This window comes from Hyla sarda, chromosome 2, assembly GCF_029499605.1.
Source record: "Hyla sarda isolate aHylSar1 chromosome 2, aHylSar1.hap1, whole genome shotgun sequence".
Classification (NCBI taxonomy): domain Eukaryota; kingdom Metazoa; phylum Chordata; class Amphibia; order Anura; family Hylidae; genus Hyla; species Hyla sarda.
In genome coordinates this window covers 435,962,535-435,989,238 of record NC_079190.1, presented here as the reverse complement: position 1 = coordinate 435,989,238, position 26,704 = coordinate 435,962,535, and positions in this window count along the sequence as shown.

The window sequence follows — 26,704 nt, the reverse complement described above, 5'->3', positions numbered from 1 at the left end:
GCTTGAGCATTTACCTTGTATTTATCTTGTGATATATTTTATCTGAGTTTTTAGCCATGGTTAATTAGTCTTGTTTAGTGGATTTTAGTCTGTGTTTCATTAGTCGGTGTGTCGCTGTTCACACGGTGAGTTTTCTTTTATCTGTTTTCTGAGTTTTTGTAAAAAGACATCCCGGTTACCTTTTAATGTGACTCTGGGGAATTGAGTTTTAGTACAAAATATGTCCATGCTCCATGGTAGACTCTGGGAGATTGAGTTCTAGTAACAAGACATTTCTGTGTTTTCTGGAGGTTTCCTGGGGGGGGGATGAGTTTTTATTCCTGTTTATTCCTGGAGAATATGCAGACTCATTCATTTCCCAGTCTTATGTTCTAGACCTGTTTGTGAACAGTGTCCTATGTTCCTGATCAGTTTTTCCGGTTTATATTCTGCCCTGTTAGTATTTGTATCCTGTCTGGTACATCTGGTTGTCTAGTAGCTTTCCGTTTCTGTTTCTGGCCTGTGACCGACTATGTTTATTATTTGTTTTTACGCCACTGCACTTAGCGCAGGGAGGGACCAGCTCCAAGTTGTCAATCCATTGCTTAGGATGGATGGGCAAGTAGGTAGGGAGAGTGTTTTTAGGGTCAGTTTAGGGCTCACTCTCCTTGTTCCCCCAGTCGGTCGTGACACCTTTGGATAGGAGAACAGATGTCTAGGGACTGTCTAACACCAGACAGGGCCCCAATTTTAATCTTGACTTTGGAAACCCCTTTTTGCACACTTCTGGAATATGCAATTCATATTTACAATTACTGAGTCAGGTCTTCTGGTCACTTAGTTGCTCAGCTGCATAAAATGGTTACACGGATACATCACTGCTCACCCTTTCCCTTTCTATATCTATCATGTGCACATTACTCCCATGGTATAGGAATACTACTCCCATTCTATTGGAATTCCTGTGAAGTAGACAACACAAACATAAGTTTATTCATGCATCTGTCAAGATTAGACAAAAAAGCATGATGTAACCTTTCACGAAATGTTCTAATAACACAATTTTTTTTCTGATCAGACTATACGCTGTATTCGATGTCTATGTGCTGTTTAGTAACACCAAATGACTATATCTGCCTCAGTAGCCCAGAGACAAAACGGGACTATTAAGGTTCAGTAATGGCAAGGTGATAGATAGATGGATTTCTTCTTTTCAAATATGGTTTTGCTCCAGGTTCTCCCATTCTTTTCATGGGTAAATTGGTTTTGTGTGAAATTTCTGTCCATCTAAACTTGACAGGATTGTAAGCTTTTGCCCGGAGTTACACTTTAAATGTCCTTTTCTCACCAACATTCTTCAAGTACATCTACTTCTCCATCAACATCTTTCAGTGTAAATGACTGTCTATGGCCCTTTTGTGAAATCCATCAGACTATCATACAATGATCTATGTCTTCTCCTCCCAAATAACTTGGCAGTATTGATATCATATGTTATGCTGGATGTCACAGTCTTGATGCATATTAATGAAGTTATACTGTTTAAACAGCCTAAGATGAAGAGACATAAATCTGGAAATATATAGTAGTATTACAGGTTTAGCGGCAGATAGCTGTCACTGGATGATATATTGTTACTATAGAAAAACATACAGAAGTGTTTTATGTCATGTATGAATTATATATGACCCGTGATGGATAGGCTTCTCAAAACCCATTAAGATTTCCTATCACAAACTTTGAGATTTATTCGTATATGAAGGTGTATTATTTATTTCGGTCAGGCATTTTTACAGTTATCCTTTGGCTATTATTCATAAAAGCATCTACTATGTCACTACAAAGAACGAAGTAACAGTATATAGTTTGAATATTCTTTATTTTTTAGCTGGTGATTTTCTTGCCCTTTTTGCAGATTACATATGTTAGATATTTTATTACAATTTTATCTTTATTTTCTATAAGGGAAATGTTTGTGATCTTCTATCAAAATGCAATTTTTGCAATGTGATACTGTTTTTTTTAAGAATTACAGTATCAATAAAAACAGTTTGCACCCTGTGAGGGTGTTGTTTTATTAATTTACCTTATTAGTATTTGAATACTTAATGCCGGTTTTGCCCTGTATTATACAGTATGGCACTAATTCTGGTGAACAGTCATCTATATAGTACCATAATCCTTTATAGCAGCTCTCCACCTTGGGGGTCCTAAGCAGGGACCTCACTTATGATGTTCATATACCCAGGGTATGTTGACTTGATATTTATGCTTTGTTAACTACCTAATAACAGAAGAATGATGTGAACTGGAGTATTCATATGGTAAGGGTGTGTTCACATTAAGGGGATGCGCTATGAATTTTCCATCTGGATTTTGCAGGCAGAACATTTGCAGCATATTACAATACCAGAAAAGTATATGGCTTTTAATCTTTAATAAAGAATCATCTTTTGCACAAGACCTGCGCTGGCTGAATTTCTGAATACAAAAAAAGTGGATGATATTTTAACAATTCTCATCATTGAGTTGCGGAGAAAATCTGTGCAAAATTGCGTGGAAATTGGCCTTCGGTGCAATAGTTATTGACTTTGAGTGCCGGCTGCTGAAAGAAGCTTTCACTCACCTTGTGCACAGCTTGTGCCCTAGCTCTGCATGACATATATGTAAGGCATGGTGCGTTAAGAACCACGTGGCCATGCCATACAGGTACGTCTGATGTCATCATGTGGCTAAAGGGTCTGAGAGTTTTATTACAGCCATAAAGAACTCTTAAATGGCCACTGTCATTTGGAAAAACTATTGACATGTCCTAGAAACATGTCAAAAGTTTGCATGACCTGCGTCGATCAGGAAAATGAGCAGGGAGAAGTTTACGCTTAGATCGTTCTCTCTTGGCTCTGGGTCTTGTGATCGAGACAAACTCGCAATGTAAATCCATAAGCATGTCTCTATCATGTGACACAGAGGCAGAGAGAGGTGTGTGCGGCAAAGCAGATTTCTACCGGTTCATTCTCCTGATCAGTGGAGGTGTGAACACTTAGACCCCCGCCAATCAAAACACAGGCTTGACTTGATTGAAGACAAGCCTAAAACAATATGGCCTATTTGTAGGAGGTATGAATGACATTACCTCTACCTACCAGTACTTATCAGCTGCTGAAGTTGAGTTGTTCTTTTCTGTCTGACAACAGTGTTCTCTGCTGACACCTCTGTCTGTCTCAGAAACTATCCAGAGCAGGATAGGTTGCTATGGGGATTTGCTCCTACTCTGGACAGTTCCTGAGACAGAAAGAGGTGTCAGCAGAGACCACTGTTGTCAGACAGAAAAGAAAAACTCAACTTCAGCAGCTGATAGCTGGTAGGATTAAGATTTTTTTTAATAGAAGTAATTTACAAATTTACAAATCTGTTTAACTTTCTGGAGCCAGTTGATATGAAAAAAATTGTTTTTTTTTCACCGGAATACCCCTTTAAACTAAGAGTGGGTGACAAAAAAATTAGGTGTAACATCAATAATCAATAAGTTGGTCATATCTTTGCAGCTAATACATCATCCCATTTGAAGATGCATAGCATTGTGATGGACCAGTCTTTTCATTTGACAATCATCCATAACCTTTTCATAGTTTGATTCTGGCCCTCGGCAGAATTGGAAGATGCACCAAATCCCTCTTGGATCCCGTCTTGTCATTGTTCATGTTTTTTGCCTGCAGTTCAAAAGTGAGTGCCAAGGGGGATTTCTATCTTAAGTTCAGAGCTGTTTGCTTTTACTGTCAGCCTTTAGAAGTTAGTCAATGAGTCATCAATGAAACCAACAGGGAAACAAAATTGTACTGTATGTTCAGCTGACTTTATATTGGATTTAGGTTTGATCCGCTACATTTACTTGTTCAGAGGAAAAAATACAAAAGATAAACAGAACATGAAAGGACATGATGTAATGTTTCCCAGAGCCAGAGAAGACCAAGGAACGTGTACTTGGTTCTCCATCTGAGACTTACAATGTCATGGCATCCAGGTTAATGGCACCTGGCACACTGTACGTACGTTGCCCGGAGCCAGATGGAATTCAAACTTGCATAAAATATTACAATTATTGTTAGAATTCACTGACTCTATACAGCCAACAAAAATAAAAGAGCAATTGGGGATATGTCAGCACCGGGTTATTTTGGGTTGTTGACAATGATATCTTAGGAGCCGGCGCCTAAGGTTTTATTCTGACAAGGTACAATATCCATGAAGTTCTGGCCTATGCCCATGTGTGTGTGTGTGTCTGTATGGATTTCGCTGCACCCTCCCCTAACTCATATAAATAAACTACTGATAAAATTAGATCCTATGGCCATGCAATGAATTGTTGGTACAAAAATGAGACATCACACTATTTAAAAGGTTGTCTGACAATTTATTTTTTTTTGTTTAAAAGTGCTTAGGCTGAGCTTAAAAATAACAGTCTGTACTAAGCTGCTGTGACCTTCTGCCACCATAGTTCTGATAGTGCCGGTCTTTGCTGCTCACCACTTCCTGGTGACATCTCGACAAAAGAGTACCCACTCATCTCAGGAGGGGCCAGTCATTGAGTGAGCACTTTCTTGCGTTGAGATGAATATCACTAATTAGAGATCATGTATTGGGCACTATCAGAGCCATCCATATAGAAGGCTGTATACTGTATACTAGCTATAGAAGTCCTCTTACACATTTACCATTCCTGTGTAGCATCTTCTTTTAGAGATTATGTAATGATCTCTAGAGGCAGGGCTACAAATGATAAGACTGTTTAGGAATGAGGATTGGAAAGGGATGCAGTGTTCTCACACAACGCTTTGAACATGCCTTTTTTCAGACTGGAGAATTTAGTCAATAACCAACTATTTTTATATTAACCGGTTGCCATCTAAGGACAAACCAGCTCGTCCTACAACTGCAAGCGGTGTATAACGTGGGCTCCCGACTCGAGCCCGCTCCATACCGGCTTGCTCTCAGCACATTCCTGTAGCTGTGGGCCGCAGTGAATAGTCCACAAGCGCCAATCGCCGCAGTCCGCTATTAACCCTTTAGATCGCCGCTGTCAATGTTGACATCCGCATATAAAGGGTCATTTAAACCATCCCTGGTACAAAAAAATGGAAAAACCCTGCGTCCTTAAGGGGTTAATAAAATGACTGACAAGTGTTTTGTGAGGGTTTAGCTATAGCCACAAAAGCAGCTATTACTAACCCCCATTATTACCCCTATATTCACCTCCGCAGGGGTACCAGGAAGAGCCAGGTACCAGATTAGCGTTATTTAGGTTGGAGAGGGCCAAAAATAATGGCCCTTGCCCATCCTGGTAATTTAAGACTACTGCTGTTTGGTTGGTATCTGGCTGATTTGGAAAATAGGGGAACCCCACATTTCTTTTTTCAAAAATATATATGTGGTGATGGTGTGATGAGGACAGATGGAATTAGCCATGGGCAGATGGCATTAACCCCTTGTGGTTGTGATGCCAGGGCGTGGTTTAACTTCTTCACTACCCGAAGGTATACTGCTGGATCCTGGGCTAGGCTTGGGGGCAAATAATGACTCCGACGCCAAGTTACAAAAAAAAGGCAGCTTTACTGAGTCAGACAGGTGGAACAGTCTATCCAGCTTGGCTAGGACCAAGGTGGTGACCAGTGACTTCAGGGACCACAGGGCTTGCTGGGACTTATGGTGGACTTGGACAATTTGATGACCATGCTGACTTGAGACAGACTTGACTTGGACTGACTTGACTGAGACAGACTATGACAGACTTTACCCCGTTTGTAGACTTTAGGCCTCTTTAGGACACCAGACACTCTCTCCAGACTTGACGTCACTGCAACTCAGCACTAAAGAGAGCGAGGAAGCTCCATGCAGGGCTTACATAGGGGAGACCCAGGAGGGGTTTCATAGGTCAATCTGTAGGTCACATGGTCACTGGTACCTTCCCTGGTTACAATCACATGACAACAAAACTTAAAAGGTATATAACATTATATGTACATTATACCATATAATATAGGTACTTAGGGGAATACATAAGACACAAGTACAGGGGGGCTACAGGGGTCATGGAATGTAGTCTGCCGGACAGGGCAGCAAAGGTACAGGGGTGCAGCTCCTGTACTGGGCCACCACAAATTCCCCCTCTTAACAACAGCCATCCTCGGCGCCCAGTCCTGGAGGGTGGATGACATGATGTGGCCACTGAGGCCTGTTGATAGCAATAACAGTTCCTTGGGCATTTTAAGACAATGTCCTTCTCAGGGCTGGTGAATAAACAACTGAGGAAGAGTTCATGTGGCATTTCTTTTAATGTCCATACATGCTCAATTGATGAGAGTGTGAATAACTGGGATTAACCCCTTAAGGACGCAGGATGTAAATGTACGTCCTGGTGAGGTGGTACTTAACGCACCAGGACGTACATTTACGTCCTAAGCATAACCGCGGGCATCGGAGCGATGCCCGTGTCATGCGCGGCTGATCCCGGCTGCTGATCGCAGCCAGGGACCCGCCGGCAATGGCCGACGCCCGCGATCTCGCGGGCGTCCGCCATTAACCCCTCAGGTGCCGGGATCAATACAGATCCCGGCATCTGCGGCAGTTCGCGATTTAAATGAACGATCGGATCGCCCGCAGCGCTGCTGCGGGGATCCGATCATTCATAACGCCGCACGGAGGTCCCCTCACCTTCCTCCGTGCGGCTCCCGGCGTCTCCTGCTCTGGTCTGTGATCGAGCAGACCAGAGCAGAAGATCGCCGATAACACTGATCTGTTCTATGTCCTATACATAGAACAGATCAGTATTAGCAATCATGGTATTGCTATGAATAGTCCCCTATGGGGACTATTCAAGTGTAAAAAAAAATGTAAAAGTAAAAGTTAAAAAAAAGTGAAAAATCCCCTCTCCCAATAAAAAAGTAAAACGTCCATTTTTTCCTATTTTACCCCCAAAAAGCGTAAAAAACATTTTTTATAGACATATTTGGTATCGCCGCGTGCGTAAATGTCCGAACTATTAAAATAAAATGTTCATGATCCCATACGGTGAACGGCGTGAACGAAAAAAATAAAAAAAAGTCCAAAATTCCTACTTTTTTAATACATTTTATAAAAAAAAAATTATAAAAAATATATTAAAAGTTTTTTATATGCAAATGTGGTATCAAAAAAAAAGTACAGATCATGGTGCAAAAAATGAGCCCCCATACCGCCACTTATACGGAAAAATAAAAAAGTTAGAGGTCATCAAAATAAAGGGATTATAAACGTACTAATTTGGTTAAAAAGTTTGTGATTTTTTTTTAAGCGCAACAATAATATAAAAGTATGTAATAATGGGTATTTTAATCGTATTGACCCTCAGAATAAAGAACACACGTAATTTTTACCATAAATTGTACGGTGTGAAAACAAAACCTTCCAAAATTAGCAAAATTGCGTTTTTCGTTTTAATTTCCCCACAAAAATAGTGTTTTTTGGTTGCGCCATACATTTTATGATATAATGATGGATGTCATTACAAAGGACAACTGGTCGCGCAAAAAACAAGCCCTCATACTAGTCTGTGGATGAAAATATAAAAGAGTTATGATTTTTAGAAGGCGAGGAGGAAAAAATGAAAACGTAAAAATGTAATTGTCTGAGTCCTTAAGGCCAAAATGGGCTGAGTCCTTAAGGGGTTAAAGGGGTTATCCAGGAAAACTTTTTTTTTTTTTTTTATAAATCAACTGGCTCCAGAAAGTTACACAGATTTGTAAATTACTTCTATTAAAAAATCGTAATCCTTTCAGTACTTATGAGCTGTTAAAGTTGAGTTCTTTTTTGTCTAAGTGCTCTCTGATGACACCTGTCTCAGGAACTGTCCAGAGTAGAAGCAAATCCCCATAGCAAACCTCTTCTACTCTGTGCAGCTCCCAAGACAAGCAGAGATGTCAGCAGAGAGCACTATTGCCAAACAGAAAAGAACAACTCAACTTCAGCAGCTAATAATTATTGGAAGGATTAAGATTTTTTAATAGAAGTAATTTACAAATCTTTTTAACTTTCTAGAGACAGTTGATATATATAAAAAAAAAGTTTTTTCCTGGAATACCCCTTTAAGATGTGAACATTTGGGAGTTTTAGGACTTGCAACTGCACACTTAAGCACATATTTCATTCGGATTGGACTGCCGGAGGCTTTCTACCCAAATGCCTCTTGCTGCTGGGGCCCTTCGGCTTTAGCTACTTCTCCCCAGAACATTATACAAATAGAAAATGCACATTTTCTGACAAAACATTATATTACCAGGGATGTGGAAATTAAAAAAAAAAAATACTTGTCCAAGGGGCTAAAGCAGAACACAATCTACTTGTCCCTCAAGAAAATCCACTTGTCCTGGTAGATAAAATAATTTCAACCAAAATAGAACGATTCACCCCACTAGGCAACCAGGGATGGTTATAAGATCCCTTTAGACACTGCTGTCAACTTAGACAGCGGTGATCTAATGGTTTAATAGCCAGCCATGGCGATCGCAGTATGCCAGGCTATTAGCGGCGGGAGAGCTGTAGCTCCTTTTACACCCAAGGCAAGCCCAGAAAATTTCCTATAACTCCAATTTTTCCATATACAGGGTAATGAGGGTAATGTATGTGCCGTGATCTGTAGTTTTTATCGGAACCATTTATTATCTGAACTTTTATTAGGAAAGGGGCTTATTCACATACCGTATTTATCGGCGTATAACACGCACTTTTTAGGCTAAAATTTTTAGCCTAAAGTCTATGTGCGTGTTATACGCCGATACACCCCCAGGAAAGGCAGGGGGAGAGAGGCCGTCGCTGCCCGCTTCTCTCCCCCTGCCTTTCCTGGGGTCTAGAGCCCTGCTGCTGGCCCTTCTCTCCCCCTGGCTATCAGCGCCGCTGCCCGTTCTGTCCCCCTGACTATCGGTGCCGGCGCCCCATTGCTGCCCCGTTGCCTCCCCCCATCCCCGGTGGCATAATTACCTGTTGCCGGGGTAGGGTCCGCACTGCTGCAGGCCTCCGGCGTGCGTCCCCTGCGTCGTTGCTATGCGCTGCACGGCGCGGCGCATGACATCAGTGCGCCGCGCCGTGCATAGCAACGACGCAGGGGACGCACGCCGGAGGCCTGCAGCAGCGCGGACCCGACCTCGGCAACAGGTAATTATGCCACCGGGGATGGGGGGAGGCAACGGGGCAGCGGCGCCGGCAATGGGTGCCGCTGCCCCTTCTCTCCCCCTGGCTGTCGGCGCCGCTTCTCTCCCCCTGGCTATCGGCGCCGGCAATGGGGCGCCGGCACCGATAGTCAGGGGGACAGAACGGGCAGCGGCGCCGATAGCCAGGGGGGAGAGAAGGGCCGGCAGCAGGGCTCTAGACCCCAGGAAAGGCAGGGGGAGAGAAGCGGGCAGCGACGGCCTCTCGGCCCCTGAATTTCCTGGGGGTATATCGGGGTATACACGCGCACACACGCACCCTCATTTTACCATGGATATTTGGGTAAAAAACTTTTTTTACCCAAATATCCTTGGTAAAATGAGGGTGCGTGTTATAGGCCGGTGCGTGGTATACCCCGATAAATACGGTATATACACACTTCTTAAAATATTTTAATCACTATTTTTCAGTCTTCACAGGGACTTATATATGGAGTATTTTGATTGGAAAACACTGAACAACGCTGTGTTACTGGGGGTGTGTTCTGCTTCTCCAGTTTGTGTGGTGCATTTTATTTACTCTAATTTATGTGTCAGGAAATGCTGGAAGTTGCATTTAGTTACTAGATAACTACAACACCCAGCATGCCCTGAAACAGCCTATGGTTGTGTGGGTGTTGCAGCATGTTGCACTGTATAGTAGTACAGTTAAGGTTATTGTGTAACATGCTAGGAGTTGTAGTTTTGGTTCATGTCAGCTGTAGAGCCATAGGCTGTGTCAAGGAATACTGGGAATTGCAGTTAGTAACTACAACACCCAGCATGCCCTGATACAGCCTATGGCTCTGCAGCTGACCCGAACCAAAACTACAACTCCCAGTATGTTACACTTTATAGTTCTACAGTTTAGGTTATGGTGCAACATGTGGGGTGTTGTAGTTTTGGTTTGGGCGTGTTTGCGTGCCTCTGTGGGGCTCTTGGTCGGCGGGTGAGTATGAAGGGGCGGGATTCTGATGGTGCAATTTAGTGCGGGTGGCCAGAAACCACTAAAAATAAATTAAAAAAATTAGATAGCACAACTGGCGGCAGCACTTGTCAGTCCGCCCCTGTACAAAACATACATGCATACACATATCATACATACACGGGGCCACTGACCCCTATATCATACATTATATACATATATCATACATACAGACACATCATACATACACCCGCCGGTGCCCCCCCCCCCCCCCCACATCATACATTACATACACACATCACATATACACCATACACACATCATATATACACATACACTCACACCATAAATATACACAATACATATGCACACATCATACATACACCTGCCGCTGCCCACCCCACATCATACATTACATACACACATCACACATACAGACACCATATACATACACACATATATACACATGACACATACACCATACATATGCACACATCATACATACACCTGCCACTGATTCACCCCCCTAATCATACAATACATACACACATCACACATACACAGACACCATACACACATCATATATACTCATGACACATACGCCATACATATGCACACATCATACATACATACACCCGCCGCTGATACAACCCCCTAATCATACATTACATACATATACAACCATCCTTCCCGCCGCCTGCATGCTCGGCCTCCTCACCTGAGCCGGTGTGAGGTGAAATCCCCAGCCCGTGCAGTGCAGTATGTCTCCTTCACACACACGTCCTCTCCCCTCCCCCTGCTCAGTATTTTCCCCCGTGAAAACTTGAAACCTCCCCGTGATAAGTTATGTCCTGTGTAGACAGAGCAGGGGAGGGGAGGAGCTGTGTACAGGGGAGGGGAGGAGCTTTGTACGTCCTCATTGTCCCCCTGTCTTTTTGTATTATGTAGAGCAGCGCTCTCCATCCTCCGGGAGGGGGATGAGGGGGCGTGTCTTAATTATCTCCTGCAGACGTGCAATCTCGGGCTCTGCCCTCGCTCCGAATTTTTCATGGGTTTGATTTTTTTCACCTCACACCGGTGTAGGTGCAGACTTGCATTGGCTCCTGCGCCTCACACTGGCATTAAAGAAAAATAAGGGGGAAGTCGATCTGTCCCTGCTTGCCCGATACAGGGCTAAATCTATGAAAAATTCACCTGCCCGGCGCCCAGAACTACATGTCCCAGGCATCGGGCGATAGGATTTCCACATCCCTGATTGCCTATACACATAGTAGCTCTGTCACTGCATGTGTTTACCTAGGCTACCAGGAGAACTCTTTGGCCAGTAGAGCACCCTGTACAAGATGGACAGGAAAATAGTTAGACATTAGATATGACATTTGATGACTGATGTGGACTGGAAATATAAACCAGTTAGCTACAGTCCTGACTAGACATGACATTAGACTAGTTTAGATACACACAATGCTATGTACACTAGGATTAGTTAATCTATACTGAATAGGAGTATACTATGGACAAATAACTTTTGTACAAAGGTACCATTATTCTCTGTACCTAGCTGGTAACTGTCCCTGTGTAGACCTTTGGGATCTTCACAACACCACTTCTGGAGAATCAGGAACCCTCTAAGCTTCTGGAGCTTCAGCCGGCTCTTCCTCAGGAGTTGGAATTGGTTCAGAACTTGCTTCACTCAGGATCGCTGGCATCTGTACGGGAGAGATTGGAGACATTGTTGGCGCTCTGGAGACAGGTGTATTAACTGGAGCCAACGGTGATAGAGCAGGGACTGGCGTGTTGACTAACGTTGGTTGGCTTAGTCCCGGGGTTGGAGACACATAGAAAAATGCTGGATGATTTGGAGAAAACATGAAGAAATCCATGGATGGGTGGATCCCCTCGCCAGGAACATACTCCCTTGCAGGTCAGACATCCAGGGGAAGCGGTGATGGAAGTACTGGCAAATCTTCTTTTAGACAGATTTTGATATGTTTTCAGTGAATGACTTGTGGTCCATACCCAGGCTTCTGCACTTTGTACACATGAGACTCAGGATAGGGCATGGCAGTCACCGTATAGGGTTCTGTCTCCCAGATGGAATCTAATTTGTTAGTTCTCGTGAACTTCTGTAGCCAGACTTTGTCACCTACCTGGAGGGGTTTGCATGGCGGTTATAGTCTTATTGTTGTCTTTGTCGGGCCTTGCCCATTTTCTTGCTGACAATCTCTTTGGCCTCTTCAATTCTTCTCTGATGGTCAGAAACCCACTCAAGAGATGCTTGTGGAGAATTGATGATCGGGGCCTGCAACCCAAACGTCCGGTCTTTCAGCAGTTGCCCATGTTGTCCCATCATCAAGAAGAAGGGGGTGTATCCGGTGAAGCAGTGCACTGTATTGTAAATCTCCAACAACTAGTGCAGTAACCTGGGCCATTCTTCTTGCCTGGACACAGAGGCTGCTCCCGGAATATGAATGAAGACTTGGTTGATATGTTCACAGAGCCCGTTTCCCTGAGGGTGATAGGCGGTGGTCTGGAGTTTCTTGCAGTCATGGAATTGACATGGTTCTTGAAAGAGTTGGGCCTCGAAGGTCTTTCCACGGTCCATTAAGACAGACTCTGGACATCGAAGGATTTGCACCCAATTGGAGTAGAACATCTGGGCCGCTGTCTTGGCTGTGAGATCTTTGACGGGTACAACGACAACCCATTTGGAGTAATGATCCACCATGGTGAGAGCATAGGTATTACCCGGACCAAGTAGGAGAAAATTTCACATGGTCTAGCACGACCAGCTGGTTGGGTCTGTAACTCTGGATAGAGTGGAGGCGTACTCTTGCATCCTTGTGCATATTCTTGGTGACGTTACGGACAACACATTCACTGAACCATTTCTCAATATCGCTCCATATACCGATCCAATAGAATCTTTGCCTGACAGTGGCTTCGGTCTTGTAGACTCCAAAGTGTCCCGACTGGTCATAATATGCATTGAGGACCATCACCAGAATCTGATTAAGTCGATCACCAGAGACCAGATCCAAAGAATTTTGGTACAATAGTCCTTTGTGTACAAACAGTTGCTTCCTCTGTCGCCACAGACGTTTCCACTCGTGGTCACATTGGGCACGGCGTAGACGGGTAACTTTTTCGCCAGAAGGTAGTCCAACAGATCCCCCATAACTTGACTTTCATCTTTTAGAGTCTTCCAGGTGTACAGGTCTTCTTTAACCTTTTCGGACCTGAGCTCACCGTCCATGAGGGTGGTCACAACATTCTGGCTCACAAACCGTTAATGAAATGGGGCATCTCAATGTCTGCGTCACAAACCATTGATAAAATGGGGCATCTCAATGTCTTCCCACATGTCTTCAACGTTTGACTTGCCGCTTCTGTACTTGATGGTGAAACTGTAATTGGCTAATCTTGAAGCCCATTGCTGTTCAATAGCACCTAACTTGGCAGGATTCAGGTGAGCCAGCGGGTTATTATCTGTGTAGACAGTAAATGGTGTGACAGCCAAATAATCTTTGAACTTTTCTGTCACAGCCCATACCAGGGCGATAAGTTCTAATTTCAATGAGCTGTAATTTGCATCGTTCTTCTCTGCACCTTGCCGGTTATGACTGGCGTAGGCAATCACTCTCTCTTGTCCATCTTGAACTTGGGACAGGACAGCTCTGAGACCTTCAAAACTGGCATCAGTATATAGCTGGAATGGCTGTCTGTAGTCTGGACATGCCAAGATGGGTGGTTCTGTCAGCAGACATTTAAGAGCTCGGAACACTGTCTCTTGCTCTTTGGCCCATTCAATACGTAGTCTACCATTGTAATTCTCCTTCGCCTTACCCTGTAGGAGAGCTGTGAGGGGTTCTGCAATTTGGGCGAAGTGTGGATGCTTCGGCGGTAGCAGCCAGCAAATCCCAGGAAGCTCCTGACAACTTTTATCGTGCGAGGGGTAGGCCAGTTCTTGACAGCATACACCTTTTCGGGATTTGCCTGGACTCCCTCTGCGCTGACAACATGACCCAGGTAATGGACTTGAGGTTTGAGCAAGTGACACTTTGATGGTTTGATCTTCAGCCCATGCTTGATCAGGACTTGGAAGTCATCTTACAGGTGGCTAAGGTATTCCTGGTAAGACTTGGAATACACATTGACATCGTCCAGGTACAACAAGACACTTTGGAAATTCCAATTACCCTGACACCTTTCCATCAGACGGTGGAACATAGCAGGGGCATTGCATAGCCCAGGCGGCATACTTTTAAACTCGAACAACCTAATGGGCGTCACAAAGGCGGTCTTCTCCCGATCCTCCACGGCCATGGGCCCTTGCCAGTATCCGCTGGTTAAATCCAGGGTGGAGAAGTAAACAGCAGACCTGAGGGCCGTAAGCGACTCCTCGATCCTTGGCAAAGCATAAGCATCTTTATGCGTGACATTGTTCAGTTTCCAGTAATTGATACAGAAGCGGATGGTTCCGTCTTTCTTCTTGACCATGGCAAGTGGTGTCGCCCAGAGACTCTTACTTTCTTTTATCACATCAACTTCTTTCATGTTGGCCAGCATTTTCTTGACAGTCTAGTACATGCCTGGCGTGATCGGATGGTGCCTTTCCTTGATAGGTGGGCTGTCGCCTGTGAGGATGCGGTGCTGGATCATCGCAGTCTTCTCAAAGTCTGTGGGGTGTTTGCTGAAAGCTTTGTGATACCTTTTGGCGTATTGAGGACTTCATTGACCTGGTCCCATGGGGTAGTGTCGTCCCCAACCTGGAGCTGTGCACACCAGGGCTCTGGACGGTTATCACTGGATCCATCAGTAACTTGAGCTGCACACTGTCGGGCCACCAGACATTCTGTCACAATGTCTTTCGACTCAAGCAGGTACAACTGAGCCACTGGAGTGTATTTGGGTAACACAGTAGCAGAATCAGACAGGTTTAGTAACCGTACCGGGACTCTCCAGTTGGTGACAGTGACGAGACTTCTCGCAGCTCAGACGAGAGGAGGATCTTCTTACTGCACAGGTTCCAGCAGGGCCTGATAGTTCCTATTCTTGATTCCGGGATGTGCACAACACCAGATGATGGTCTCTGTGTTGGGTTGTAAGGTCACCGACCTGATGTCTTGATGTTCACTCAATTGAATGGTTGGCTCCCAGTACCCATGTCTGGGGAATGGTTGCCCATTACCTGCAACTACCCTGAAATTAACATCCTCAGGCTCACATAATAGACTTCCCAATGCTGGTAGAAAACACTTTTAGATATGGTAGACACTTGTGACCCTGTATCTATCTAGAGGTACACCTTCTACAATAACTGTTACAAGGGGGCAGGAGGGGACATAAAGTGAGAATCTTGATTACGGTTGTTCGAGGGTTGGACCTGGTGACTGTTTTCCTGAGGGCCGTTCCTCGACTTCAGGGTGAATCCATTTAAATCCAAGCACTGCATTTTCCAGTGGCCGGGCTTGTTACAATAGGTTGAAAAAAGGTCTCTGAGCCCCCGAGTATCTATTGGGTGGAGAATTACAGTGGAAGAGATTGCAGGGAGCAGGAGCAGGGGCAGGTTTCCTGGATAAGGACGGTTCTCGGTCAGGTGGAGCAGGCCGGGTGACAAGCTCCTTAACAGCCTTGGTCAATTGCTCAATGTCCTGCTTAACGCTCTGTAGATTTAAGGCTGCGGTGACTGGCAAAGGGGGTTGCACTAAGGTGAGGACAGGGGACTGTGATGGTATAGGCCTGGCTACCGCCCCTAGTTGCTCTTGAACACGTGCAAGGAGAGTACAACCTTCCTCTAACTCAGTCCCAGACTCAATAATTTGGATAGCCAGTCTTTTAAAAGCAGGAAATGACATGTGGAGTCTTTTGACTTCTAACATTCTCAATTGGGCCTTGTCCCACTTGTTATGGGCTCCATCAATAAATCTGTCCATTAACACTCTGTTGCCCTGTTCAGCATACGCTCTCAAGGTCTCACCTGGCTTTTGTCGCCTTTCATACAGCCATAGCTGTACCTCTGCAAAGAGTGTGACTCAAATACCTGGTACAGTCCTTCAAAAATCTGCTCCACTGTCGCCTTTTCAGATGCTGGCCAGGTGCGGACTTCCTCTAGTGCCGGTCCCTGGAGTTGTCCTGTTAGCAGTAGCACCTGTTGGTTAGGAGGGAAAGAGTAAAAGACATACAAACTCTGAATCCTCTCTTTAAAATCTCTCAGGGTGAAGGGACAGGATTCCCCATGAATACCGGTGCTGTCGCTGGAACACCAGGATTACTGATGCTTGCAGGGGCCAGGACACTAGCTGCTGGAGCAGGTGATGACCTTGCCGTGGGAGATGAAGAGGCACTGGCGCCCGGTTGGTCTGTGGTGCTGGGTTCAGACATCCTTTTGATTTTTGAGTGCGTTGTCGCTTTAAGAAGAATGAGGTGCGTTCCCCTTAAAGAGAACTGATGAAGTGCTGCAGCAGCTCCGGTTTGACTGATGGGGGTACTACAGTAGACACTCCCCCTCTATTTTGCAGGAACCTTGTGATGAACAGTCTTGCGACCAGACTTGAAGACAGTAAAATGACAGTAATGACAGATTCGGGCACCGAAGACTTGATACTGATGATCGGTGGTGGTTGTGGAGCCTGTAATGCAGCATGGCTTTGCAGGTGACTGCCAGAGACGGGCGCAGCAGCCGGAACCTCCAAGATGGCTGCGCCCAGGGAACTTCCTGTCTAGGTCCGGTCAGCAAAATCTTCCCCTATGCAACACAGGGAGGCTCTTTGGTTCCTCCTCGCTTGATTGAAGAGGCGCTGGGGACTGATGTGGGCAAAGCAGTGACCGCTCGCATGCAGGAAACACCACACCAAATTAACTCTTTCAGGTACAGACTCTATAAAGCTCACAATGGCAGATAACAGTCTTTTCTTCACCCCCCCCCCCCCCCCCCCCCTCTATTTCACAAGTGCCTCGGAATAAACACTTTTCACTGATAAAGTCCCATACACTTTCTGGCACAATTTCTTTTCGCATCTGCTTGGAAATTTTCAGCAATACTGGACACAGTTCAGACTTGGGGGGGGGGGGGGATTTTTGCATAAGGCGCACACTCGTATCCTGTTTGTAGGAGGCAAAAAGTTGTGGTGAGGGTGTGATGAGGGCAGAGGGAATTACCCTAGGGGCAGACAGCATGAACCCCTCTTGTTTGTGATGCCAGGGCGTGGTTTAATCTCTTCACCACCCAAAGGTATACCGCTGGATCCTGGGCTAGGCACGGGTGCAAATAATGACTCCGACGCCACGTTACGGAACAACGGCAGCTTCACTGAGTCAGACAGGTGTAACAGTCTATATATACAGCTTGGCTAGGCCCAAGGAGTGTGACCTGTGAATTCAGAGGCCACAGGGCTTGCGGGAACTTATGGTGGACTTGGACAGTCAGGGCCACGCTGACTATAATACAATAGAATGCAGAACATATGTACAGGGGGGAAACAGGTGCAAGGGGCCCTGGGGACACTGAAGGAGGCTGCTTGACAGGGCAGCAAGGGTATGGGGCAACACCTCCCATACTGGGCCACCACTAACTCCCCCTCTAAAATACAGTCATCCTCAACACCCAGTCCTGGAGAGTGGAGGACTGAAGTGGCCTCTGGGGCCTAGTGTGACAGTTCCTGGGGCATTATGCAAAATGTCCTTCACAGGTCTGGTTATAGAACAAGGTAGAAACGAGTCCATGTAGCACTGTTAATGTCCATACATGCTCTTTGGTTTGGTAAACATGTGGCATTAACAAGCTTTGTAACTGCTCTAGGAACACATTTTATACCAGAACACACACAAGTTTGCAGATTGGGCTGCCGGAGGCTATCCACCCAATGCTTTGGCTGCTGGGACCCCTTCTGTTCTTAACACTTCTCCCCAGAACTCAATAAGTAGTGTGATACTATATAACCATTTTACCTCTGCATAATGTACTCTGCCTCTACACTTGTGTTACTTTTAGTTTCAGGGGAACCCTCTGGCCAGTAGAGTACCCTGCACACGAGGACAGAAAAATGTTAGACAGCTATATACTCACTTTAGAAATTTGTGGGCTGGGACTACAAGTAATGTTACAGTGCTAACTTAAGTGTTTACATATGAACTATGTGTGGTACATAACCTTGTGCACTGTATTGTGAGCTAATCTTTGTACCTTACGAGAATTTGTCCTTGTGTTGAGGTAGTGGCTACGCTTTTCCTTATCGGGTCAGGAAACCTCCTATATAAATTGTCATGCACAACAGACACTGTACACCTTGACATTTTGTACAAACATATTATATGCATTCTATTACAATACACAATAACCATTATAGTACACCAACATAAGTATTTACTTGTGCAAAAAGAATGAGCAAAAATATATTACTCTAATGGTATTTATACATATTCTCATTGTACCGCTCCACAGTCCTGGTACACTTTAGGAGTTCTTAGTAAGGAATCACGGCTAAAAGCTGGGCACATGCACCTACTCAAATGGTTCCAAATAAACCTCTTGACAAGTTCTTCAGACCCTTCTTCTTAAACATTGCATAACCTGTGGAGAACAAAACTACTTCAAAAGGAAAGTTAGTGATATATATCAGAAATATCACGGGTAGACTCCTTTAACTTGGGAACTTGCCATCCCAGTCTCGCCAGTCGGACTGCTTCCGAGGCTGGGACATGTAACGGGGTCCACGGGACTGTGCCTCCTCTAATGGACTCACTTGAGTGTTCCAGTTCACCTGGGACAATGTGGACTCTGTAATGGTGGGGCTGATGGTGACCGCCATTTGCACTGCAGCGGCTTGCGCCACTGGGGGAACTGAAGTTGGTGCCTGTTGGGCTGGTCAAACCTCCTCTGCGGGAGTAGGGCGAGACACTTCAGACACAGGAGTAGGCCTGGGCACATTCACAGACGACTGTAGTAGATACTTTGGTGCCATGACAGGTACTTCTGGCATGTAGACCTACTCCTCCTAGATGGTACTTCTGACTTTAGGCGGCAGCAACCCAAAGGGATCAGCATCCAAGTCGTTCGATGGGAAGCAGGCAAATGGAATCTGGGTTGGATTCTTCGGACGGGTCAACACAGCCACTCACTCTCCTCTCCAGCTCTGTACAGGAGTATACTCCACGATCTCCCCGCTCTCTAGAGAATGCAATGATGGGGGGAGATATTCTCTCTGCACTGCCCGACAATTAACCAAGATGGTCCCACCATGATGACAGTCCATGAGGGTGCCAAACCCCCGCACTTTGTCAAATTTTATGATCGTGGCTCTGCGACGTTCCAGGGGTGGCTCTCCCTCTCTGGGATGTTCTAGATTCCTAATGTACAGGGCCTCCAATGCTTTTGTGTCCTGCTGCTGTGCTTGTCGCACCTTATATGGCAGCATCTACGGCCCTTATCTTTCCATTCTTTGTGCCTTCAGCCCCTCTACAATCTCGGCCACCTGAGCTTCTTTTCTGGCCCTCTCGGACTGAGCCGATGGGACTGGAGGATGGGACTTCCCCCATATATTGTATTAGTCCAGGCTCATCGCCAAACAACCACTTTGGTAAAGGTGGGGACCGGGTATGTGCTGTAGACTTCTGGGCCTGGGGGGTTTGCTCTGGGCTAGGGGTAGAAGGAGGGGTAGAGAACGGGGCCTCAGCCGGGGTACTCACTTCTGATGCCTCGGCGTGAATTTCGGCCCAGGACCCCCAAGTCTGGTGGTGAGGGGACAGCCTCACCTGCGACGATGCACAAGAAGATGCCAGCGTTCCTCCGGGGTTGGTGGCCAGTCTCCATCGTCCTAGGGCAGCGGAACTCTTCGGCCCTGAGGGAGATGCGCTGTAAACAATCTGCTAGCTCCTGAAACATTTGTGCTGCGGCAACTTTCCGGGCCTTCGGCGCCATCTTGGCACTCTCTGCACATGTGCTTGCCTGCTCCGCCATGTTGCTTCTCTGACTGTCTTCCAACAAACTGGGAGGATCCTGCAGTGCTGCTCCTTTTATGAAGGTCTTTGGGAAAATGGCTGCTGGCCGGAAGTGCGTAAGCGGTGCAGCGCTGACTTCCGCTCCCCCAGCAACAAGGGGCGGATCTTCACAGTTCCACTTCAGCATGGATACAGCAACATGGTTTCCACGCTCAGGGGTAGGACGCTGACCAGCACGGAACATTTTCCTGCACTTCGCCGTCACATCTTTAACCCTTGCAGGTACAGGCAATACTTGGCAACGTAGCATAGCTTCAGAACTAATCTTGCTCATGGTTGACACAGTACTTTTCTTGACCTCCCCCTCTAAGCGCCACGAGTAAACCACTTTTCATTTGCAAAGTTACATACACTTTCTGGTGCAGACTTAAATCGCATCAGCATGCGTTTTTTTGCAGACAATATTGGACACACGTCAGACTAGGGGAGGACTTGTGTAATAAGGCGCACACCCGTAACCTGTTCGTGACGCCAAACGTTGTAGTAGTGGGGTGTGACAAGGGCATAGTTATTGAATTGGGGAGACCAAGGAGGGGTCCCTTAGGTCACTTGACAACAACACTTAAAGGTATATAACATCACATGTACATTACACCATATAACATAGGTGTGGTAGCCCTTGGGGGGTATAGTGTAGTTGGGGTGTTGCTGTGTTGGAATATGAGGGGTTAATTTAACCCTTGTCACTCGTGATGCCAGGGTGAGGGTTAATGCGCTGAGGTAGTTGCTAGGCCTATCGCCACCCTTCCCAGAAACGATAGGTGCGTGCAGAAATAAATGATTGTCCACGGCAGTGCTGAACTTGAACTTGCAGGAACTTTACTAATGAATTGCGGTACATTCAGTAACGGTAACAGTCTTAGTAACAGAGTCTATTATCAGCACGGTAGTGACTGACAGTTGCTTAGGACCGATAAGTTATCCTGAGATTAGTAGAATTAGGTTTTGCAGAGATCCGCTCGATTTAGGGGTCTGTTTAGGTCCAGTGATCTTGCGGAGTAATAGGGAATTGAAGTAACTCACAGTTTTGGAATGATGGCCATTGCCGCAAGGCTTTGGCCTAGTGGTTGCCGATGACAGCTGCGCAGATCCTCATCAGCAGCCCACGAGGAAAGAGAGAGATTAATGGCCGCCACTCCCTTATATGGGCAGGGCCGTTTTGGATTGGTCCATGTCAGCTGTCACTCACCGTTACAAAGCATGGTGGGTGATCACCTGACTACCCCCAAAGGTCCTTGAGTAAAAACCATAGAGTTCTGGAACGCATCACGTGACCCGCAGGTCCTGCGACACTAACAACAAGGTAAGTTCACTTTATATACATATAGACAATTAGAATTTGAATAATTTTAATTGTTAAAGGGGTGAATAGGGGCTGACTATAGATGAGGATCCCACTGGTACCTAGGGACTCTGACTTTGGGGACCTCACCACAAGGTAACGGATGCAATCCGGTACCGGGATACCACATAGGCACTTAGGGGAATACATAAGACACAAGTACAGGGGGGGCCCAGGGGTCACGGAATGGAGTTTGCCGGACAGGGCAGCAACTCCTGTACTGGGCCACCACATATACATTACAAAAAATGTGTGCTGTTTGCTACTCAACTCCCTCCTGGTTGGGAAGGAAGGAAGTGTTAGAAAGTGAAAGAAAGTGTTATTGTGTTTGCCCTGCCGTGTTCTGAACTTCTGCTCCGTGACCTGACCTTGTCTCACAAGACTGAATTAAACAGCATAACAGCAGCAGAAAATAGCAGCATTTTATGGTATTTCACCAGTCATGGCACAGCGTTCCAGAGGCGGACCCCCTTGGCCAACCCTCAACACTGATGTTAAAATTGAGACATTAGCCAGTATATCCTTATATGAAGGACATATCTGAGCCCGCACACCAACGCCAAGTTTTCTCAAGTGGCGCGGGACCTAACACTAATAGTGAGAAAAACAGTTTTGAGGGTTAGCCAATGTCATTGTTTACATCTACCACAGTAGTGCACCTAAATTCCTGTTTTGTAAGTGTTATACATCCACACCTTTTTATCTGGTGTAGGATGCCATCGCGGTACTTGTGGTCTGCTGCAGAAATCCTCCATTGTATGCATCTTATGCTGGGGATCGCCCTTAGCCATGGAAGACAAGTGTAGCATCTGCTCCCCCAATATATATCCACAACTGCATTAGGGGTTGAGCACCTCCTGCCATTTGAGGCCACGTCTTTGTTGTTAAACTCTGTAATCCAAAACGTTTCTCTCTGAAGCAAGTGTTTTCTATTGAGATTTTCTTTAGTGTGAATAGTGACCTGTTCTAAAATCTGCCATCTAAGGTCTGAAATTTGATGGCCTTATTCTTTAAAGTGTTGTGCAACGTGGTTTCGCCATATTTAGTGGATATTAATTCTGATGTATCTTGTTCACTTTGAATAGCTTTCCTTATTGCTGCCTTATGTTTGTTGATACATTTTTTTTTATTTCCAGATGTTTGACCCATATACCCTATGCCACAAGGGCATTTTAATAAGTATATAACATTGTTAGAATTACAAGTATGAAAACCCTTAATGTGAATTTTATGACCTCTAGTGGGATGATGTACTACGTCACCTTTAAAAGGGTACTCCGGTGCTTACACATCTTATCCCCTATCCAAAGGGGATAAGATGCCTGATCGCGTGAGTCCCGCAGCTGGGGACGCAGTTGATCATGCACGCGGCACCCCGTTTGTAATCAGTCCCCGGAGCGTGTTCGCTCCGGGTATGATTACGGGCGCCCGCAGGGCCGGCGGTGTGTGACGTCACACCTTCAGCCCCCGTGTGACGTCACGCTCCGCCCCTCAATGCAAGCCCACGGGAGGGGGCGTGATAGCAGTCTAAATATGTGCGACTTTTCTGCGACTTTTGCTCTAGAGGATTTTTAGAACATGATGCATGCTAGTCTATTTTAGACTGAAATGCATTGGAAAATGCATTGGTGCTGAATTTATCAAAAGCGACTTTTCAGCGACAAGTCGCATAGGCTGAAAGTACGCCGAAATGTCAGACCATGTTGGAGCAGGTTTAAATATAGACTAAACCATAGATCATGCAGTCTGTGCACAAAATTTATCAAGAGCTGTGCGCCATTTGATAAATTGGGTGCACAATAGACCAGCCAAACACTCTGTAGTTTGGTCTATATTGATGCGGGACATAGACAACTTTGATAAATATCCCCCATTGGCTTACATTGGCTATCAACGAACATAAGGCAGCAATAAGGAAAGCTCTTAAAAGTGAACAAGATACATCAGAATTAATATCCGCTAAATATGGTGAAACTACCATTGGACGACACGTTAAGGAACAAGCCCATCAAATATCAGACCTTAGATGGCAAATTTTAGAACAGGTCACACTATTCACACTAATTAAAATCTCAATAGAAAACGCTTGCTTCAGAGAGAAATGTTTTGGATTACAGAGCTTGAAACATTAATGCCGAGAGGTATGAATGAACATTGCAGTTTTACTGTATTTTTGTAAGACCGATTATGCTGAATCTATAATGAAACGTATGAAGTTATATGTGCATTTTTAAAAATCGTGTAAGTTTATCTAATTAATTGCAGCTGTTGTGATGCTATTTTCTGCTGCTGTTATGCTTTTTAATTCAGTCCTGTGAGACAAATCCATGTGCAATAAGGAATGATGCAATACAACCGGAAGAATATTTCCAAAGAAATCGTGAGTTATGAATTTTATGTATACTCACCTGCAATGTGAAGCTTATTTGGCGTGCTACTAGCATTCTATTGCCCTACAAATGTGTACTACCCAGTGTGCTTTATAGAGTTGAGTGGAGCTCTTTTAGAATGCGCTATTCATTTGGATTATAACTAGAGATGAGCGAACTTACAGTAAATTCGATTTGTCACGAACTTCTCGGCTCGGCAGTTGATGACTTATCCTGCATAAATTAGTTCAGCTTCCAGGTGGAAAGAGTCTCCTAGGACTCTATCCACCTTTTCCAGCCCACCGGAGCACCTGAAAGCTGAACTAATTTATGCAGGATAAGTCATCAACTGCTGAGCCGAGAAGTTTGTGACGAATTGAATTTACTGTAAGTTCGCTCATCTCTAATTATAATACCTTACAAGGAACTCTATCGTTGTTTCCATGATGGTAATTTTGACATCTTAAATCTGGTCATTATAGAAACTATCCCTTCTCACAACAGATTTCAGAAATTGATTAAAGGGGTACTACCGTGCCTTGCTTGATCCTGAGACTTCCCTGGAGGTGTTTGTGTGGTTGATGAAATTTTGATCTTCTCACCCAATTTGGAGGATCATTGCTTACATGTCCGTTAGGTCCTACAGTGCCTCCGGGAGAATCATCTTTACACCAAACTGGAAAAATGCCTATTCGAGAGATCTAGTCTTGCGTTCCTCGGGCACATCGTTTCTCATCAAGGCCTCCAGATGGATCCTGACAAGCTGAGTGCGGTTTTGGATTGGTCTCATCCTACTGGTCTACGGGCTATTCAACGCTTTTTGGGATTTGCCAATTATTGTCAGTTCATCCCTAATTTTTCTTCCTTTGTAGCCCTGATTGTGGCCCTCACTAAGAAGAACTGTAACCCCAAGACTTGGCCTCCATAGGCCGAAAAGACTTTCACTCGGTTAAAGTCTGCATTTGCCTCTGCACCTGTCCTTTCAAGACCTGATCCAGAAAAACCCTTTGCTTTGGAAGTAGACGCATCATCCATAGGAGCGGGTGCCGTTTTAACTCAGAAAAACTCCAAGGGCAAGATTGAGACCTGTGGGTCCTTTTCCAAGACTTTCTCGCCTGCAGAGAGGAACTACTCTATCGGAGATCAGGGACTCCTTGCAATTAAACTTGCCTTGGAAGAGTGGCGACATATATTAGAAAGTTCTTCTCACCCGGCCAGCATCTATTTAGACCATAAGAATCTCCTATATCTTCAGTCTGCTTAGTGACTAAACCCTCGGCAGGCTAGAGGGTCTCTTTTCTTTTCCAGATTTAATTTCTTTATTCATTTCCGTCTTGCAAACAAGAACGTCAGAGCTGATGCTCTTTCTAGGTCCTCCAATGTAGTAGGATTGGACTTCACGCCAAGGCATAATATTCCTCCTGAGCGATTGATTTCTGCAGCTCCTGCCAATCTTCAGCAAGTCCCACCTGGGAAATAATTTGTGCCTGCTAAATTGAGATGTAGAGTTTTGATTTGGGGACATTCTTCTTTGCTGGCTGTCACCCTGGAGTATAAAAGTCCATTCAACTGATCTCTTGGCATTACTGGTGGCCTCACCTTGAACGCGACGTCACAGATTTTGTCCGTTCCTGTGCTACCTGTGCCTGCGACAAAACTACACGACAGAAACCTGTGGGTCTCTTATAGCCTTTATCCATTCTGGAAACCCCTTGGTCTCACATAACAATGGACTTTATTACCGATCTGCCACCTTCCTGTAATAATACGGTCATCTGGGTGGTGGTCGATCGATTCTCCAATATAGCTCATTTAATTTCGTTACCAGGTCTTCCATCTGCTCCACAGTTGGCAAAACGTTTTCTTCAACATATTTTTCACCTACATGGCCTTCCGAATCACATAGTTTCGGATCATGGAGTGCAGTTCGTTTCTAAGTTTTGGCATGCTCTCTGTTCCCGTCTTAACATCAATCTGAACTTTTCCTCTGCCTATCACCCTTAGACCAATGGTCAGGTGGAGAGAGTGAATCAAATCCTGGGAAGCTATCTCCATCATTTTGTCTAAGCTCAACAGGAGGATTGGGTCGACCTCCTACCTTGGGCAGAGTTCTCTTACAATCATAAAGATTCTGACTGTAAGAGAACTTCACCATTCTTTATTGTCTATGGTCATCATCTTCGTTCTCCTCTTCCTCTTCCAGTCTCCTCTGGCGTTCCAGCTGTTGATGAACTAGTTCGGGACTTTACCTCCATTTGGCTACAGACTCGGCATTCTCTGTTTCAAGCCTCCTCTCATATGAAAGCCCAGTCAGATAAGAAGAGAAGACCTCCTCCGTCCTTCTCTCCCGGTGATAAGGTTTGGTTGTCCTCCAAATATATCCATTTCAAGATTCCCAGCTACAAGTTGGGTCCTTTTTCCTGGGTCCGTTTGATGTGTTGCAAATAATTAATCCAGTCTCCTATAAACTTTGTCTGCCTTCTTCTCTGTGCATTTCGAATTAATTTCATGTTTCTCTCCTCAAGCCATTTGTGATCAATCGGTTCTCATTTCCATGCCTGCTTCTGCCTCTTCAGACGCCTATGAGGTTAAGGAGATCTTAGGTACAAAAACCGTGAGAGGGAGACGATACTTTTTGGCAGCCTGGAGAGGATTTGGCCCAGAAGAGAGATCTTGGCAGCCGGAGGAGAATATTCTGGACCGTGACTTGCTACGGAGCTTTTTGAGCCCCCAAAAAAGGGTGAGACCTTAGGGGGGTACTGTTATGGGCAATGCTTCAGTCACTCATTCTGACCGTGAGTGCTCCCCTCCTCCTGTCTCCGGCAGCTCCGGAACTCTCTGTGCGGGACGCACCTGCATGCGAGCCCCGGGCATC